This window comes from Anomalospiza imberbis, chromosome 6 (assembly GCF_031753505.1).
Source record: "Anomalospiza imberbis isolate Cuckoo-Finch-1a 21T00152 chromosome 6, ASM3175350v1, whole genome shotgun sequence".
Lineage (NCBI taxonomy): Eukaryota > Metazoa > Chordata > Aves > Passeriformes > Viduidae > Anomalospiza > Anomalospiza imberbis.
Genome location: NC_089686.1, coordinates 56,726,346 through 56,742,364, shown reverse-complemented (window position 1 = coordinate 56,742,364; position 16,019 = coordinate 56,726,346). Strand labels below are relative to the sequence as shown.

Genomic DNA, 16,019 nt, shown 5'->3' with positions numbered 1-16,019 from the left:
GATCAAGGCTGTTATTGCTATTTGAATGACTTTGCTTTTGTTTCAGCACAAGCAATCTGCAGTGACTGTTCCTGTGATGGTATTTTCCAGAGAGCCTCAGAGACACTCACTTTGCTTGGCAGTGCTGTAGGACAGGGCACTTCTGGACAATTTATGCCTCCTATGGCAGCCACTCAATGTTGTTACTTAATGTGCAGTGCTCTATCAGGGCTGTAATTTACAGCAAATTGAACATATTTCCCAGTCCATTTAAAGACTGTTTCATTGTTAGAAGACTCGTGTCCACTTTTATATTTTGTTGTTATTTTTGCGATGGTTTTTGAGTTTTGCCTGGTGCCAGTGGCAGATTTATCTTGCTTCTTCTATATTTAATTATAGTTCCAGTGGAATTCTTGCTGTGAAGAAGCAAGTCTGACTTGCATTCCCTCTGAAGCTGTTTTGACAAGTAAAACACAAGGATTTTCTGCATAGTGCTATTCACAGTGTTTCAGGCCACATTCCTTGACCCAGAGAGAATAATTGGGAGAAAGGATGGATACTTTCGAAGTTCTCCTTCTTCTTGATTTTTTGGTGAGTAGTTATAGGATCCCTGTTCAGATTTATGTCTACATGAGGTTCTCTGAAAACCTAGAGCTCTGACCTCAGTGATTGCTTGACCCTCAAAGCTTCAGAAGTATGAGTAAGGATACAAAGATTGTACTTCCCAGAAATTCTTTTAGCAACAATAGAAACCTGTCTTGACAGTTACAAAACAGTATTTTGTGACTTTTTTCCTGTGGGCAATGAATCTTTGTACCCATTTTTCCTTTTTATATTGTCAGTGTGTGCTCATAACTTCATGGAAATGGCTTCAGGGAGCCTCGTTTGTTCTTTTCACCAACTTTGCAGTACACTTGTCTCATTTAATATATAGTTCCTTCTTTTGGTTTGTCCCTAGGTGAAGCACTTTGCTAAGTGAAATTAAATTCCCATCATCTTTTAAAATCAAATTCTTTAAATCTGGTTACAACTCCCTTTCTTTACTTCTAACTTGCTGCCCTCTGTGCCATACAGTTATTTTTCAACTCTTTGTCATCATTCACTGACAAACTGGGTACATAAAAGCTCAGCCCAGGCTGATGAGGTTTGGAGCAGCCAACAGTGATCTTTCCTCCTTTGCCTGTTGCAGCCTTTGGACCCGGGGGAGCCTTTTAATTCTTCTGCTCAGAGACATTTGAGGGCCAAAAACATCCCTCAGCCTTTTTGATTCCTGCTTGTTCTGTTTAGTCAGGAGACTCTAGTCCTTGCTCTATTCTGCCTGTGATGCAAGTAATTCCAAATTTCTTGCTGCTCTGTTCCTCAGTTTGATTCACAGCTGACTTCTTAGGATGGCTGTTGATTCACTCGGGAGGGGGCTCATTGTTTGGGTCATTGTTCCATCTGCTGTTCGGGTGACATCAGCACCCTATTTGTGGGATTTTTCCCAGTGTAGTTATGGTGACACGTAAACAGCCAGCTTAAATATGTCAAATTTGCATTTCAGCTGGTGCAGCCTTCACAGCTCTTTACTGATTTAAATGGACTGGTTGCTTTAAAGCAATGGAAGAACTGCCCTTTGTTTTCAATATGCTATTTTGACTCTTAAGCTGTACTTGCCATGTTGTAGCTGCTCAGGTAGCCACACAAAAATGACCAGGAATGCACCTTAACATGTGCTCAATGTTCACTACTAGGTCCATGATTCCTTTTTGTTTTTCTGTAACTATTTCTGGCTTTAGAAGTAGGCCTGTTTTTTCACTTTCCAGGCTGCTTTCAATTATAGTGAGACAACAGCAGGCTTTTGACAAATTCTGTCAAAAAGCAGATTATACTTCTATCCTTAGAATATTTCTTGAATTGTACTAGATATTAAGGTTGGTATATTTTCCACTGAAGTCTCCCACCAAAATGAAAGAGCGGTACAAAGAGAGTAAATGCCTCTTTATGCAGCTCTAGCTGCAGGACTGAGGTTTAAATGGATGGGGGAAAAGGTGACAATTTGCCTTCAAGGGATTCAGTAATCAAGAACTGCTTTTATCCCCTCTACTGAGAAAAATTCCACTTACAGTGTACCCAGTGCATCCGGGCACGCCTTTCTATTTTTTTCCAAGGTGTCTTCCATTTTTCCCATCAAAATGGGACTTATTATCATTCTTAAGTATTATAGCCACTGTTTCTATCTCTGAAAGATCTTTCTAATATCTCACACTTTCAATCATATTTGTGGTTTAACCAGCTCCATCTACAGTGCATTAATTAGATCTGCATGCTTTCGGTTTGTTACAGGTGAATAAATATTTCAGAGCTCTGTTTTCACTCTGTTTCCTGCATTTTGCAGTATTGCTTGGTTATGACATGCACTCCCACAGCTGGTTGCCCGTTTAGTAATTCCTAATATTACACAAAGAGCACATCCTGACGAGACAGGAGATTCTGTGTCTGCAGATGAGCACCTCATCTGTTGTGTCTTTGAGAGGCTGGTACTTTTTGGCTATAAAGCCTAATTTTGTGGAGTGAAATTCTGCTCTTGGATAGTGCCAATGATCATCTGGTTACATTTGCTTTACTCCTACAACTCTTAAGGACACTTTGAATGAAAATAATTTTACTATTTACTGATGGAAAGAGTATTGTGTAGGGTGATTTACTCTGAATAATGAACATCACTCACACACACATTTATGCTACAGTACCTGGTACTATACATAGTTATTTTTGTTATAAAAACTATGCATAATTACTGTTTTAAAAAGAGAATTTCATTTAATAAAGAGATTGCCAGTACACTAAGCCCTGACTAAACTCTGTGAACAGAAAGCTAAGCACTGGAAAGGTGCCTTCTTAAACTATGGTGTTCTTGCTTTAATTGTCTAAGAATTTAGAAAAACACTCAACACTAATTACTTCAGTATCTTTTTATATATGCAATCTACTGCAGAATGCTAGAAAATATAAGTGTTATTTTTACTTTATTGATGCTTATTTGATTTGGAAGCCGGGGAATATATTGGGAAAAGTACTTGAAGATGTGCTTTGGAATATTGTAAAGATGAATACCCCAAAGGAAGAATATTACTGCCATACCCTGCAAATGGTTATTATGAAACCTTGAAGTGGAATACTACCATTTTTTTCTTGCAGAGGCAATATTATATGCAGGACAGAGGTAGTGAGCAGCTGAATAAGAGCTCCTGATTGTGGGTTTTCAAGTTGCCTAGGCACAAACCCCTGTCTAGTTATAGTTAGTATGGGTTTACTTTGCAGCTGGGATCAGAAGTGAACATTCTTTCAGGAGCACAGAAATTCATACAATCACCATATGGTAATTTGCCTATTTTGTCTTTTATCAGTGCCTGTTATCAGCTGAGTCCTTTATTGACAGGGCCAGGGAGACTCTCCAGCACCTACCAGATTTCTGTGAGACTTTGATTTAAGTATGAGTTTGCAGAAGTGAGGCCTGTATGGTAAGAGCCATTAGCTGCAGGCATGTGATGGGAAGCAAAAACCCTGTCTTACCCCAATCCTTTCTCTCAAGATGTGTTGACTCTAACACGAAGCAAAGTGGGAAACAGATAGTGCAAATGGAGCCAGAGTGCTGGGAAGCTTTCTTCCTAGTCTGCTCAGGGAATAATGGAGCGAGGGCCAGTGTGTTGGAACTGTTGGGGGCACCTGAGGAGGTGGGGGAGGACAGCATCATGGATGGCTGATCTCCCTTCCTGTGTGTGAAAGAAAGTGGGGAAAAGGTTGCTGGTGACACGGAGCACATCCCCCTGTGCTTAAATACATCTCCCACAGAGGAAAGTATCTGTGACTCTGAAATGTGACTCCTTGGGTTTTTGTCCTTCAGTCCAGAAGGGTGTACATCCAAAGAGATGAATTGGGGAAACTGGCTTGTTCACATACAAGGGATTCTTTTCCATCTTGCTTAAAAAAAAAAAAAAATCAGTTTGTCAGCATTTACTCAGCTTGTTCCCAGTTCAGCTCCATTTGATCAAAACATAGCAGCTTCCATCAGTGTCTCTCTTACCTCATAATATTAATTGCCATTAGGAAATTGGATAGAGTATTACCCAAGATAGCTTTATTATCAATGACAATAAATACCTGTGTAAATATAGCATCAGAAGCTTGTTAGTTTTTATGTGCAAAATCTCCCTGGCTTTCAGTGAACTCTGAGGCACATAATTTGTTTTGGTGAACCATTGATTAAGAATTTTGTCTCTTTGACCAAATGAATCAAGATGTGGCACAGCTGCCATCTCTGTGGAAATCCAATACTGCTTTTCATTCTTGCACACCTTTGCCTTCCCAGTGACATATATAATACAAGACAGACAAATCTTTCTGAATATTCATTACATCCGTGATATTCATATTCATCACGTCTGTGATATGATAGGTTTGATCTCAGCTACAGCCACCAAGAGGATGTAGACTCTGTTTCCACTGGATGTCACTCTTAGCTTAGGTCTGTGGGAGCTTAACACTAAGGGGTTGTCTGCATCAACCTGATACCTGTTGGTTTGCCTGGTTTTTTTAAAAGATGTTTATGTAACCTCATGGTTCTAAGTGTATTTTTTAAGGAGAGGAAGTGCTAAAGATAGTGATGATGATACGTTGAGTTAGCTTTTACTTGTGTGATCTAGCATATTTCTGAAGGGGTGATGAATTTGTGAAACTTAACAGTGTAGAGATGCTCTTGGATGAAATTCTCAGGTATTAAGAGAATGTATTCATGAGTCTATTTCAAACAATTCCCCTGTGCTTGGGAGACCTGATACTCCACAATAAATTTCCTTTTTTTTTTTATATTTGATATCTAACCTTTCCTTATTTTGTTTCTTTGCTTACTACTATGTTTTTTATGGGGGGGAGCTGTGGTTTTGTGGGGTTTAATTTTTTTTTTTTAATCTGTTTGGGGTTTTTTTGTTTGCAATTGTATGTTTTCTACAGCCAAATACAGAAGTGGCTGGCATGGAGTGGACAACATTGCTTTCCTTTCCACCACTTGCTTTTGTAAATTCAGTGTACAAGAGAGACTTGACCCTAGTAAATACACTCTCAAAAGTCATTTTGGGTTATGCCAATGAGCTAAACTGCTTATTAATTGATGTTCTGTAATGCTCTATCAGAAGCAGCAATTTAAAATATCTCACACATAGGGTTTTGGTTGCCTGCGTTTCTTTAAGCTGTCACAGGATGCTCCTGGTTCTGTGGTGTTTTATTTTGCACTTCTCTTCAGGGTTGCATAGAACAGCACAAAACGACCACATTTCAATGACACAACTCAGAAATTTGGCTCTTTAGTGTGACAGCCACAATGTCAGAATATATTTGTCACGAACAAGCTTGGAAGTTAACCTTCCTCTGAGGTGAGTCGTGAAGTTCATGTCTTTGTCACGAGACTTGGATTCACGGTCAGAGCAGAGGGGATCGAATTTATATGGATGTAGGGTCCTCCCTCTCCTCCCTGTACCCATACCACAGGAAACACTTACGTGGGCTGGAAGGAAAGCCCTGTGGATGAATTTGGAAGCTCTGTACCATGCTGGGTTTTGCTCCCACAGAGCTGCTGCAAGCAGCTGACACAAGCCTAAAGAAAGAGGTTAAGTGTCCCAATCTGTTTTAACTTCGTTTCTCAATTGTCAGTGGCATTTCCTCCATGTATGTCCCAAAATGCCAAATCAGTGTGTTTGTATTCCAGGCTCATCTGCGAGTTACTGAGCACACAAAAGCAGACCAAGACCAAGACCTTCCTTGGTCTTTTAGGCTGATTTCTTTTCAGTGTCTGCTAAAGGGAGAGATGGCTGCTCACGCAGGGTCACCACATACAGCCTCTTTGGTTTCATGTTACTCCTATACAGACTTTGTTTCTATTAGAAAAAATATGCTTTTAATATTCAGTTTTCTTTGACATTTCCATTGAAAATGTTGGCGATAATTATCCTTAATGTATTTGATGGTATTATCTGAGTATTTAGGAACCAAAATTACACCTCGTACCCTACAGTCTGGTTCATTTTTGAGAGGCTATTGGTAATTGTTGCAGCAGTGTTTTTAAGCCTGGTCTTTTGCTGAAAGGAATTTTCCAGTTTAGAGGTAAAAGTACAAGGTACTTTAAAAAAATTAATTTCATTTCTTGTATCTATTAATTTTCAAAGAATCATAAAAAGCAGAGCATTTGCATTCTGTAAACTGTCCAAGTTCTGCTAAATTTTTAAGTACAAAATAAAATGTTTGTCTTGAAATAATTATATTCTGCACAGTTTAAGCCTTCAGAGTTATGCTTAGGCCATGCATTTGGGTCATTCACTACAAACGAGAAGCTGACACAGTCTGCTCAAGCAGGCATTTACAGGTGAGAAGAGACACTTTGAATATTTAGGCTTTTAGGTACAAGTGGGAAAAATACCCCCTCGGGTTTCTTTCATCAGATATTTAATATATGTAATAGTAGACCTTTCATCTGTGTCTATAAATAATTGACTCATTTTTAAAACTGTGGTTATTCAATCTTATCCTGAACATATGTTTGTGTTAGGCACTGAAATGTGAATTGATTGGTTCAGTTGTGTGCGTAGCTCATAATATCAGTCATCCTGATATCAGTCATCCTGATATCAGTCATGATTTTCCTACTGAAAGGCAGAACTTGGTAAACGTGATCTCCCCTGCTTTTCTGGCAAAAGAGAGGGACATGAACTGAACAGCACGTTATAGCTGTTCACAACAGTTCTGGTACCAGTTTTTATAAAGAAAAGCTTTCACGGGTCTATTTCTGTTGTATTCACAATACTTGCTATGATTGTTTATGTGCACATTAAGACTTACGAAAAAATGATTTCTTTACATATATTACATTGAGGGCAAAATTGTGTGCAACTTATAAGGTGTGATTTGAGGATAATCGCACAGACTGTGATTGGTATTTGTTTCCATGCTGGAATAGCATCCCTTAGTGTGTGAATATTGTCTGCACCGTGCCTGAGGGAAGCCTGAGGACCTGACAGAGTCATGCAGGCTTGGAGCTCAGCTGGAGATACAGAGATGCTTTCCAGTGTCATCATGTAGATCATATTCCATTGAATACTACTGCTTTGTTAAGTTTGATTATGCTTCAGGAACAGGGTATTTAGCATTTTCTTTAGATGTTAACTAGATGCTTTCTTGCATTTGGGAATATATCTTACGGTGGTTTTGAGTGTAAATTGATATTTAACAATAGCAATGAGATAAGTGGTGTCTGTATATTGAAAAAAATTTAGTATTTATTTGACAGTTTCTGAAGAGTAGCTGCTTCATCTAAACTAACCAGATAAAGGCCTGGAAGAAAAGGGAACTTAAATATAGGCTTAAAAATGTTCACAAATACATACTTCAAGGAAAATAAACAATATATATGAAGGACTAGATCTTATCTCCTTCCCTGAAAATGAATGGCAAGAGTCTCCCTGGACAGCAATGGAAACTATATTTTCCCCCTGTCCTCTCCTTGAATCATGCAACAGTTCATCAGGAAGTTCATAAAAAGTGGCATTTGGATGTTTTTAGGTCACATGTGAATTTTCCTCCCACAGGCAGGGATCCAAACACGGATCAGGAGCACCGTGAATCTCTGCTAGTACAGGAGTTTGTTGCTAAGAGTCAGGCTGGAAAGTATTTGTCACAAATAGTGTCCCAATTCATGGTGGGAATGATTATAACAGTGACACAGAGCAGTCTAGGAGAAATGGTTTAGTTGAGCTCAGGAGAAAATATTCCCATGAGGAAAAGCAGCTCAGTGTTGCTCCCCAGCCCTGTGCTCTTTGTACCCGGCAGAGAAAGGAGGCAGCTGCAGTGGTACCTGAAGCATCAGCAATTTCCTGAATTGTAGGTGGGGAGAGATGTTCATGGTGCTGCTCGCGGGAGCTCTAGGAAATGTGGAACAGCAGGACACAAGGCGTGGGTGTGTTTGACACCACAGTGAGGGAATGCAGGCACTGGATTTATTTATGGCCCATGTAATCCTGTTCTGACTAGCACTACTCTGACTGGCATTTTTAATGACTTCACAGGCTAAATGATTAAAGTTAAACTGTGTATAGGTGTCAACTTAGAAATCCTCACCCTGGGACAGGATTAGGATACACGGGTCAAATGAAATCACTGCAGTCTAGCAGGTGATAATTGTGTGAAGAGCTGGAGAAATTCCCTCTCCATGCCTGGCAAATCTAGTACAATTCACAGGAATTAACCTTGCAATTTTTTTGAACTGGAACAGGAAATACAGCAATACAAATCAATATATTTCTGTTTCATTGGAACGATCTATGATATTAAATATAGGTAAGAGCTCAGGAGTATGTTACTGCTAGATAATGTAAGCCTGCCGACACTTAAAGGAGGGCAAAGTGGCAAAAATAAAAAGAAACTAATTATTCAGACTCCTAGTTCTGCTTGTAGATCCCTGAAGAGATGGAAGGATAGGGCATCTTGCTTTAAAAATGGTATCTACAGCACAATTATGTGTTTTCATCCGCTGTTTTAGTGAATGTGGTACGTTGGTTGGAGTCTGCTCCGTGTTAAGGACCTCCCAACCAGCCTGTCACTGTCCCAGCTTACCTTGACTCCCCTGTGGCTGTCTTGGCATTTAGGAATTGGTATTGATCGGAGATGCCATCTTTTATTTGTTCTTGTATTTAAAGTTTGCATTTTTATTCCTTTTTATTGCCTTTGTATGCATAATTTAGAACCAATCTGTTTTATTTGATGATTCAATAGGAGCAGAGTTTTGGGGATTTTTTTATCCGCCTCCTTTTTAACCAACACTTGTTTGCTACAATTCAGGGTTATGATTATTTCCCAGAAATGCCCAAATATAGAACTGACTTTTTTTTTACTTCATTATTTCACCTCTTAAGGTACATTCAGTGTCTTATTGGGAGTCCTGAAGATTTTCTTAAGTTGTCATCAGGAAAATAATTGGCAGGCTACTAATCATTTCCTGCTGTGGGGAAGCTGACAGTGGAAAGAAGGTAAGAGGAACCAGCTTCTCTGGTTTGAAATGGATGAAAGAGCAGAAAATGATCCTACTCTACCAACATTATTTTCTTTCTGAAGATATGGACTTTTTTCTCCCTTAGGCCTCCAATAAGAGTAGAATTAATAAGAAAAGGAAGAAGCATGGCTACTGAATCAAACATTGTAAAATCAGTGTGCTCAGTTGTCTGTCCTTGTTACATTTCCATTGTTTTCTCCATGAGGAACAGGAAACACTTGTGTTGTTGCTTTAATGTGTCATTTATGTTGTTGCTTTGCATCATATGCTCTGCAGGAAGTTTCTCAGCTTTTCTCTGTAGCTTTTGACATTTAAACACTCATCAGGAAATCAGTGTTGTGGAACTAGGATGTAACTCCAGAGGTTTTAGTGTTTGTTCTTTTAGAAATGCAGAAATGCCAGCTGACATCAGCTCAGAAGATTTAGGTTCCTTTTTGGCAAAGCTGTCAACTTTTGACATTTCTAGTCACTTTTTTTCCTCCCAGCTCAAAAAGAGATTGATCCTTTCTTTCTGCAGATCTCTTGTTGATGTTCCTATAACATTATTCTCAAAGATTTCCAGGAAATTATAGACTTGATTTGTGTGGCTCTATTTTATTCTAGATGACTCAGTGCAAAAGAGAAATGGCCAGTGTTCCTAGGCAAATGAGTCAAAAGTCTACACCATCCACCCTGTCTTCATGGTAGAAAGATCTAAAGAAATTATCAAAACAACTTAGTTATTACCTATTTTTTGTGGTTGTTTCTTTTAGTTTGTTTGTTTGGTTTTGGTTTTTTGGTGGGTTTTTTTTGGGGTGGTTTTTTTTTTGGTTTTTTTTTTGTTTTTTTTTTTTTTTTGGTTAGGCACAGGTGAAAATTGACATTCCTGACTTGTGAACCTTTTAGGAAAATATTTATTTCCCTGTTGTTATACTGTTTCTCAGACAGAAATTTGCCCATGGGCACCATCCCCCCTAACCCTTTGCTGTGTTCATCTGCAGTTTTTAACAAAAAACTATAAAACTGGAGATTTCCTGGAGGGGAAAAAAAAATCTATCACTGCTTGATATATGATGCTTGATATATGATGGAAGGGAATATTTGGATGTAAATCCTGTTTGGCATTTCTCTTACGTTCTGGGAAGATGATTTATCCACTGAGCTCCTCTTTTGTACACTGAGCTGTTCTCTTCATACCTTCAACTCAAGTATTTCAGTTGTCTGCTTTGTAAAGTGACTTCCCACACAATTCCATCAACACCGTGGAGGCAGGCGTGAGTGTGGGTCAAAGCTTGATGCAGAGGGTTGGGAGGCATTTTTAAACAGAGGAGAGCAGAAGCCACAATCTATACCCTCACATAGGAGCACACAGGAACAAAATTTCTCCTCATACACAAGGCAGGCCTTTTTTGACAGTAACTGCATTAAAAGTATGAAAAAAAACCTCTGGGTTTTTCCTGTGTTTCGCCCCTTGCCCCCAAAATATTTTCTGCTGAAATTTTTTCTTGCTGAAAGTTTTGCAAGCATTTTTAATACCAGCTTTCCAAAAGAAAATCCATGCCGTGCATGATGTTTATCAATCAGATGTTGTAGCAGACCTTTTCACTTGAACCAAACTGATTGTGTGTAAAATAATGCTGGATGTGTTGTGTACTGATGGGCAGCAGGAACACTTTGAAGTTTCTGTGGTGCTAATCTGTAAATCTGGTTACGGAGAGGAACGTTTGTCATACTGAGGGGTAAATCCAGTGTCATTGCATGGATTATTTTACTGGGTTTAGTGGGGACTTTTTCTCCAATGATGATTTTATCTGGATTATGAACCTGGCTTGCTGCATCAGGATATTTGTGAAATGGACATAACTTAATAGGATTTGTAAGAGTTCCCACATAGAGGGAGGAGGATGTGCACCAACCTCCCTCTGGTGTAACAGCCTCTGTTCACCAGGCAAAGTTCACACTTGACCTATGGAACCTGGAAAACTGGAATTGTGAACAACAACAATCAAACTCTTTAAAAAGTTGGACCTTGAAGTTGTTGAAGTGCATTGGGTTTTGCATGAACAGGAATGTTAAATACCCTAACAGGTTTGCAGTGAGCTCCAAGAGAAACTGGCTGTCAGGAAGGTTTTGTGGCCGTTCTTGTGCAGCGTGATGCTGGCTGGATTATTGCTAATGCTGTAAGAAGTACAATTGAGTCAGCCTAAGTTTTCCTAGTTCACTGAACCAAGGGACATAAACCAAGCTTACCTTCGGACAATAGCATTACAAGCTCATTTTGCTCGTTAAGATTTAACAGTATTTGTGTTTTCCTTCCTACTTTATTAATTAAGCAACTGTGCTGCTGCTCAGGCTGCAGATCAAATCCAACAAACAGGAAAGAAAGTGAATCATGATTGGACTATTAACTCAAATGAGAGTCATGAGGTGTTTTAAGCCTATTTTCTGTTGGAGTTTTGGGCTTTGAAACTCATGTTGAATCAGAGGCTGAACTGTAAACTATGGCCTGATTCGGGTAATTATGATTCCTGTCTAGAAAGTCCTAAATCAGTTAATGCTAACACAGGTAGACAGAACAGCTGGCTTGGATCATATTCTTACATTTTCAGAGGTTGCCAAAGGGGTGGTTAGAAAAGCTGTAGTTAGGAACTGCAGAAATGCTTGGGCCAGGGTGACTTGGAAACTGCAGGCACCCAAGAACCTCCTTGTGACATGAATGACCTCCTTTGTCCCAGATAACCTCACAAGGGGCCACGGGTACAAGCAGAACTCTGCAAGGAGCTGATTAGCTCCCGTGTCAGTGGAGTTTAATCAGATTGACAGAGTGAGGGCACACAGCTGAGTGTGGAAACCCTCCTTGAACTGGTGAGATTCATTAACTTCAGTGCTGTTACTTATGGTGCCACTGGCAGGAATGACACTGCTGGGATCACTTAACTCACCTTTATAGGAGAACCTGTATTGAGCAGTTGTAAAGAGTTATTGAAAGTTCCCTGTCTCCTACTGCTTTACAGTGTGCATAAGCAGAAAAAAAAGGTTATGCTAAACTCTTATTTTTATCTGGATTTCCATGGCTGATCCTCATGCTGCTTTATGGTTGTGCATGTGAGCATAAATATTCAAATGATCAGTTTTCACATGGTGTCCCCTGAAATACTTAAAAAAAATAAGTAGTTGGTAAGATGCTAGTTATATTTGACAGAATAAACTCCAAATTTAGATATTTTCTGATACTTTTATACATGTGAATTTGTCTCTTCTTTTTCTCCTATCAGAGTTGTTCTCATCCTGTTTTCTCCATGCTGGTTTTACTGGACATTGAGGACTTCATTGTTAGGGTGCAGTAGCTCATTTTTCGTTCAATCACATGGTCTTGGTGTGATAATGTAGGAGATGGAATGGGAGGATGGGGCCTAACACATTAAAATAAACCTTAAGATAAAGGTTTGTTTTTTAATGTGACAATTAAAACTAATTAACCTTTAGACCATGTTTTAATCCAGTGAGATTTAAAACTTTGTTTAAAGAAAGCACTGTAAGTTCAAAATGTGTTTTGTTAATTTAATGGTTTAATTCATTTAAATTAGCTAAGTAATGTGAAAGAAAATTACTTTGCCATCACTTTGAAACTTGCTTCCATTGGTTTCTTATGGGACTTGAATTCTTTTCCAGATATAATCTGTTTCATGAGGGTGGCTTCACGTTGCAATAATCCTTCTCATTACATTTCTGGGACTTAACTCCTTTATTCTTTAATAACACTCTTGGCAACCAGTAGAGAGCAGTTTCCTGTTTCAGGAGTACTCTGCTTTTTAAAAATAGCACTGGAACTCTCTGAAGTTTGCCTTAGGGCTCTTTTTGTTGACTAAACTGAGGATTATCAAACACCTGCAACGTTTCCAACATACAGAAGAGATCTCAAAATCTCTGGGTTTGTTTGCATTTCCTGGACCTAAGAAAAATGTCTGGGGGTTTGGGGAAAATAGTTCTGTCTTTGTTTTGTTTTGGTTGGTTTGTTTGTTTGTTTTCAGTAGTAGTTGTTGCACAAAGCCTTTCCAAAAAAGCTGAGTGGGGCTGCAGCACAAATTTAAGTCAAGAATTCTGTATGCAGCATTTCCAGATTGATGTTTCAGACCCCGGCAGCACACAGTGGGAGAAATCCTGATGGTTTCTTGCTGTGGTAGAATATTGTTTCCATTGCTTGATCCTGGCTCATAAATGTCTGGTTTGCTGTGTATTCAGAAGGACTCCTGCTCCTCAAACACAGAGAGGGTGGTGTACCTTAGTGCCTTTGCAGTTCAGTGCTGTTTCCAGAACTGCGTTTAAGTAGCTGCAGCTGATTCTGCAGTGTCTGAGAGGACTGAGCCTGCAGGGTGCCTCCTTAGACTGTTTGTGTGGTTTTTCTTTGACTCGGAAAAGTGCAGTGAAAGGGCACATGACAAACTTCCCTTCTTTTCTAATGGCAAAGGCTCTTTGGAAAACTTCCAATACAATGACCATTCCACTTCAACCAAGCAGTGTAAGCAGTGTCAGAAAACAGTCTTGTCCCATCAAACACGGAATAATAATATTATGTTGCCTTTGATAATTTGATCCATGTATTTATAAATTGATTCATTTAAAGAATAAAGAAAAATGAAGAGTGTCTGAAGGTAGACTCTTAGATTAATTTAGAGATAAACACTTTTTATGAGTTGTTCTTTAGATTTCTCCATTAATTTAGGGGTTTGTTTTAACTATGTTGTTCCAGTTTTTCTCACATTTCCTATGTCAGATTCTGTTTGCCTGTCATTGCTTAGGTAGCCTAAAATAGTGGGACGAGCAAGCTCTGGGCATACTCAGTGGTTTCTATTCTCCTCTAGTTAGAACAAATAAGGCCCCTTTTCTTCAGTTGACCTTATTTGTCTTCATTACAGGTCTCTGCTGCTTGTACTGCTGCATTGCAGGTGGTTTGAGAAGAGGCTTTAGGCCAAAAACATCTGTGTGATGGAAAGTGATCCTTTCTGAGCAAAGTGTGGGAACAGCATCTTTCAGATGGAAAGATGTTTTCCCCTATGAGTTACTAACAGTTCCACCAGCCTGTGGTGCAGATGCTCACCCATGTATTTACACAAACTCCATAAAACAGGATGTTCAGAAATATAGAGGAAAACGTGAAGTAACTATGAATATGCAGAGCCAGCCACTGGCAGTTCTTTCTGCTTCTGAGAATGACAGACAAATTATGTGTTCTTACTAAAATCCAAGTCAGATTTGGCTAAAATTGGCATTTATATAGAGCCAGGAAACATGTCAGGTTTAAGTGGATGGCGGAACTCTAAATTGAGCCAAGCTGTGATGAATATAACATACTGAATTAATCATGTTCTTTGTCCATTGAGGCAAAATGTTGCTGAGAGCTAATCCAGATTAAAGATTATCTAAAATGCAGTTTCAGACTGGTTTGTAAAGCATGCTGGAAGGATCTGGAGTAGTCCTCATGCTGGTTCCAAGTGTTAGTTATCAAGGTCTTTCTATAAATGGTATGCTCTTGGCAGCCAGTGATGGTGTAACTCTCCTCCACTGGCAGTAAGGAAATTCAAAACTCTAGATCAAATGGATAATAAAATATTTACTATATGGCACAAGGGCTTGGTTGTGTGGTTTTGGGGTTTTGTTTTTTTAAATATGGGTGTATGCTTGCAAATCTGTGCTGAGATGTACTGGTTCAAAACCACCAAACCCCGACATCTGTTGTTCTGAAGGGAGTTTTGAGTTCTAAATCTGTTGCATGAGTGCATGTTCCTGCACTCAGTGGCGTTGTTCTTGTTTAATTTTGGTTAATAAAGCCCTCTGTTCATCTGGTAACTTGGGCACTGATAACAGCAGCATATTTGAGCTGGTCTCTGCACTGTGCTGGATTCAGCGATGTTGGAGTAACTGCCACAATAGTGTTGAGCTCACTGGGAGTGGGAGGACTCACAAATACTCAGGCTCTTCTGAGGCAGTGGGTAGCACCATTGCTGTCACAATATTCAGGTGCTTGCCCTGTCTGATGGGGTGTTCCCTCGCTTGTCAGGCAAAGGATCGCTTTCCTCCTGTGTCTCCTAACCATGGGAGTTGGTTTGGGCTGTGTGGCATGGCCAGAGCAGCAGCTTTGCTTTGATGGTCCTGATTTAGGCTGAGGTGTTGGAACAGAATGCTTCCCAGCAAGCACTCCAAGGCAACATGATTTTCATACCTTATTATCCTCTTTCCCATTTCCTGTCCCTTTTTTCCTGCTGGTATACTTCCCTTTCTCCTATCCAGTCTTTTCCTTCTCTTGCTTTTCATCTTGGTCCCAGTTTTGCTGCATCTCTACCCAGATCTGGCATTTCTGATGCCATTACCTAGATAATCCCAGTCTTTTGTGCTGCTACTGGTGCAGTTACACAAATGCTGCTGGCCTCTACTCTCCAGAAAATCCCCAGCACTCTCCTTCAATTATCGGTGGAATTGTTTTGTTTTTCATGTAACTTCCACCTCCCTACCTGTGAAGCCCAGCTGTTCTTTCATTTTTGCTGTCTGTGCCTCTTCTCACCTGTGGCATTTTTCCATGCCTTGCTCAGCAGATTTCCGTGTCCCTGCAGCCCTAGTAGGTATTTAAGACAAACTCTCTCCTTCTGCCATGCCTTTCCCAGGTGGAAGAGCTTCTCTGGGCAAGAGCAGGTTTTTTGATCATTCAAAATGTCTACAAAAGGCTTTTTCCTTGCCCAGCAACCCAGAGAAGTGAAATAAAACTGCCATGGCATGACGCTGAGCGCTGAAACTGAACTGGAAGGTACTCTAGTACTTCTTCACTGCAGTTTAGCTATTTTAAGGAAAAGCTTAAGTATTTTGTGACTCGTGGGCTTCCTGTTATCTCAGAAGTTGTGCTGTCATTTCTACAAAGATTCGTTTTCCGAGGTAATATCCATATTCCAAAAGTTTCCCAGGCTAACATAAAGATTCTGTTTGGTACTCACAA

The 16,019-nt window shown here is 39.6% G+C and overlaps 1 long non-coding RNA gene across 2 annotated transcripts in view; it reads left to right on the top strand.

Annotated features, from left to right (window-relative positions):
* LOC137476382 (uncharacterized) overlaps positions 1 to 16,019 on the top strand; it is a 32,795-nt gene that overhangs the window by 8,480 nt on the left and 8,296 nt on the right. For both annotated transcript variants that reach the window (XR_011000331.1, XR_011000330.1), the window contains exons 2-3: positions 8,919 to 9,032; positions 11,368 to 15,833. This is a non-coding gene — a long non-coding RNA (uncharacterized lncRNA). The remainder of the gene's footprint in view (positions 1 to 8,918; positions 9,033 to 11,367; positions 15,834 to 16,019) is intronic.